General features: G+C 44.7%; 1 non-coding gene across 1 annotated transcript; it reads right to left on the reverse strand.

Moving 5' to 3' along the window:
* Positions 1 to 1,577: 1,577 nt before the first annotated feature.
* LOC127581918 (small nucleolar RNA U3) lies at positions 1,578 to 1,791 on the reverse strand. The gene has a single exon (XR_007958043.1). It is a non-coding gene; the product is annotated as a small nucleolar RNA U3 (small nucleolar RNA).
* Between the last annotated feature and the right edge of the window lie 2,797 nt (positions 1,792 to 4,588).

The following is a 4,588-nucleotide window of genomic DNA, read 5'->3' on the forward strand; positions in this document are numbered from 1 at the left end:
ACCCCAGCTACAGGCATGGGAACACCATAACCTTCAAAAGTGCCTCAAAGCCATGCACCATCCCAACTTGAAAATAAAACACCATTCCTTCATCAGTGCTGTGTCAAAATTCTGCAGCTGCTGACCTTACAAGGCCGTGGGAGTACCTGAACCACATTGTCTGCAGCAGTTTAAGAAGGTGGCTCAGCAGAACTTTCTCAACAGCAACATGGGATGGAAAATAAATTTAAGCCTTGCCAATGATAGGCAACATTCTGCCAATGGATAAATTTCAGAATTTTTAAAAAATTCCCCACAACAGAAATTTTCAAAGCTGTTGTCAAAGATAAGAGAACGGTATCACGGTATATCATTGCCACATCATAAAACTACCTGATATCTATGTGACACGTTCAGGATGTGCTTGCACCAGGACACACCTTGTAGGCTCAACTTTGCAAAGCCAACAACATTTATCCCAGGAATGAATTGCAGTTCACAAAAAGGAGACCAAAAGCATGCAAAACTTGTGTGCCATTGAATCATTAGCAAGAATAGTAGTAGCCTTAAGGAAGAATACCTAATTAGGGATGTGGATAAATTGGTTTGTTGCTCAATTTTACAGGAATATGCCCAGTTATAGGCAAGAGGCAGCATTCCACACCAAATACTGTTCAGTGCTGATAAGGGTTCACAATAGAAAATAGTTTGGCAAAGCTGGAGGAAGGAGCGAGTTAACAGCAGACCACAAGCCAGAAAGTGAAATGCTGTTTGACTTGGAATGTTCAGTGGTAGGGAAATTATTGGAGCAGATTCATAGCATTTGGAAAAGCATGCACTTATTAGGGACAGTCAGCATGGCTTTATACGGAGGAGGTCCTGTCTCACAAATTTCATTGAGTATTTTAAGAAAGTGACAAAGACGATTAATGAGGGTAGGACAATGGATGTTGTTTACATGGATTCCAGTAAAGCATTTGACAAGGTCCCTCATGGTAAGTTGGTCCAGAAGATAAAGTTATATGGGATCTCTGGTGAGCTGGTAAATTGGAATTGGCTTGGACATGGAAGATCAAGGGTAGAGGTCGAGGAGTGGTTTTTAAATTTTAAATTTTATTTTTTATTTTATTTACAGCGTGGTAACAGGCCCTTCTGGCCCAACGAGTCCGCGTCGCTCACTTTAAACCCAAATTAACCTACCCGTACATCTTTACAACGTGGAAGGAAACCCACGCAGACACGGGAGAACATACAAACTCCTTACAGACAGCGAAGGGAATCGAACCCCGATCACTGGCGCTGTAATAGCGTCGCGCTAACCGCTACGCTACCGTGCCGCCCTTCAAACATCCAGGGCATTTGCGATCCGCCGCCGCCGGGCCAAAGGCCTGCACCCGGGGCGCGTCGAACAAGCGGAGGCAGGTTTCTCGGCCGTCGTCCTCTCCCGACAACACAGTGCCGGGCACGCCGAGCCACGCCATACGGCCGACCCCTCCGCCCGGGCGGGGAGTAGGCGATGTTTTACAAAAGGCGCTGGCGGACTGAGCCTCGCCGGGGGAGAGTGGCTAGGAAGACCGCTAACTTGACAAAAAATATCAACCACTCAGACAGCGTTTTCTCCCTCCACAACTCCCGCAGTGGGAGAAGGGAACGGTCATCAATGCCTGCAAACCGTTGGATAAAACAAAGCTTGCGGACCGCTTCGCGCTCAGGAGAAAACGCCACAGCTCCTCCTCGTGGTTGTGAGACCGGACTTTTCAGTCCACGATTTCTCCAGTCACAGACTATAGAAATGATAGAAGTTTCTGACTGGAGTTCTGCGACCAGTGGTGTTCTGCAAGAATCAATGCTGGGACCTCTGTTGTTTGTAATCTACAGACTCATAGATTAATACAGCATGGAAACAGGCCCTTTGGCCCAACTTGTCCATGCCAACCATGGTGCCCACCAAGCTAGTCCCATTTGCCCACGTTTGGCCCATATTCCTCTAAACCCCTCCTATCCATGTACTTATCCAAATGTCTTTTAAGTGTTGTCATTTTACCTGCCAATATATTAATGATTTGGATGAAAATGTAGGTGGCCCAATTAGTTAATTTGCAGATGACTCAAAAATTGGTGGAATTGTGGATAGTGAGCAAGGTTGTCAAAGGATACAGCAGGACACAGATCAGATGGAAATCTGGCTGGAGAAATGGCAGATGGAGTTTCATCCAGACAAGTGAAAGGTGATGCAATCTGGGAGGTCAAATGCAAGAAGAAAGTACACAGTAAATGACAGGACCCTTAGGAGCATTGATGTACAGAGGGATCTTGGGTTACAAGTTCATAGCTGCCTGAAAGTGGCAACACAAGAGGATAGGATAGTAAACAAGGCGTATGGGCATGCTTGCCTTCATCGGTTAGGGCACTGAGTGCAGAGCACTGAGAATATAAAGTGACAAGTCATGCCACTGCTGTTTAATCCTTTGGTTAGGCCACATTTGGAGTCATGTGTGCAGTTCTGTACTGTAGTAAGGATGTCGAGGCTTTGGAGAGCATGCAGAAGTGATTCACTAGGATGTTGCCTGGATTAGAGAGTATTAGCTACAAGGAGAGATCAGACAAAATTGTAATTGTTTGTTTCTGCAACGTCAGGCTGATGAGCAACCTGCTAGAAGTATATCAAATAACGAAAGATATAGATAGGCTAGATAATCAGAACTTCTGCCTCCTCACCCCACAGAGTGGAAATGTCAAATGCCATAGAGCATAGGTTTGGTGGGGGGGGGGGGGGAGTTTAAAGGACGTTTGCAAGGCAACTTTTGATTTACAAAGAGTGGTAGGTGCATGGAGCATGCTGCCAGGGAGAGTGTAGAAGCAGATAAAATAGCAACATTTAAGAGGCATTCAGACAGACACGTGAACAGGCAGGGAATAGAGGGATACGGACCATGTGCAGGCAGCTGGGATTAGTTTAGATTGGCATCATGGTCAGTGCAGACATGGGGACCAAAGGTCCTGTTCCTGTGTTGTACTGTTCTATGTTCAGTGAGCAAGTAAGACAGCAATACGACTGGCCACGAGCCAAGATAATGATACGGCATTTAGTGTAGAAAAGCCACCTTCCACAGAAGGCAGCAATGCAACTTATCCCTGAGGATGCACCAAAGGGTTCAACCAAGTATTTAGCCAGAAAGATCAACAAAGGAACTAAAAATGGCACAGTGTATGGATACTCATGCTAAATTGGTCCGGCAAACAGAACTCTGTCTAGTTTTCTGCAAAGCTGTAGGGAAATGATTTTCATGCACATGTGATATGCAAGGAGTCATGAGTATAAGCATCACGAACCCAGAGCTTTCCACATGTTTATGCATAATTTCAAGAGTTGAGCAATGTGCCAACAAAGTAGCCCCTGAAACACTGGATGTCATGTGAATTATTGGGTCTAAATCAATAATTGAGCTGTGGCAGGTTACAGATGGGAGCGGTCACCCTGGTTCTCCAATGGTTGATGCAGGTATAGTTGGGCATCTGGGAGGTGCATCAGTCTGGTCAGGTTCCTCTCTCAAAGAACAATGAAGGCCTTCCCTTAAACACAGGAACATCTGGTTCATTGGTGAGGATTCCACATCTGCTAATCCATCAGTGAAACCAGCCAGAGGTTAAGTTAAAGACAAGATAAGGTAAGATATCTTTATTAATCACATGTATATCGAAACACACAGTGAAATACATCTTTTGTGTAGAGTGTTCTGGGGGCAACCCCCAAGTGTTGCCACGCTTCCGGCGCCAACATACTGTGCCCACAACTTCTTAATCCGTATGTCTTTGGAATGTGGGAGGAAACCAGAGCACCCAGTGGAAACCCACGCAGACACGGGAAGAACGTAAAACTCTTTACAGACGGTGACCAGAATTGAACCCGGGTCACTGGTGCTGTAATAGTGCTATGCTAACCACTACACTAAGGGCTCTGTCTTACTTGAAGATCGAGTTGGTTTTCTTCCTCTGCTTAAGATTTTCTAGTTAAAGCCCACGCATTTTTCAGCATATTTTCACACTCCAATGTTATAACAGCAATGTCAAATGGGTGCTGAATGCTGATTAATTCATTCCGATGCACTCAGTCCGCTTCATGTATAGGCATATCATGTACATGGAGGTCCACCAATCATTTTCCCATTGTGCATTATGCACAGGCAGATAAACTCCTTGTATTGGCAAGTAATTTTGTGCTTCAAATCAATTATGTAGCACATTAAAAAAAAGTGATTGAATTTTTCGGTCAATATTCCTCCTTCAAGCAACAGTCGCAAAAGACAGATTGGTCACTCAGCTTATTGCTGTTTGCAGGGCACTCTTGGCACAAAAAGGCAACTAGATTTCCCACACAGCCACTGAACTTCAAAAGTAATTAATGACGTGCCTTACTTTCAAATGTGGTGACATGACAAAGTACCACATAATGCAAGGAATAATGCTTGGGGTATCTTTGATAAGTCTTGCAAAGTAGTGAACTTAAAAAAATCCAAATGATGGGATCGGTGCTGGGACCTTGCTATTTGATGTACACATTAACGAGCTAGATGTGAATGCAGGAGGGATGATTAACAAGTTTGCCAAT

Source organism: Pristis pectinata, chromosome 22 (genome assembly GCF_009764475.1).
Source record: "Pristis pectinata isolate sPriPec2 chromosome 22, sPriPec2.1.pri, whole genome shotgun sequence".
Taxonomy (NCBI): domain Eukaryota; kingdom Metazoa; phylum Chordata; class Chondrichthyes; order Rhinopristiformes; family Pristidae; genus Pristis; species Pristis pectinata.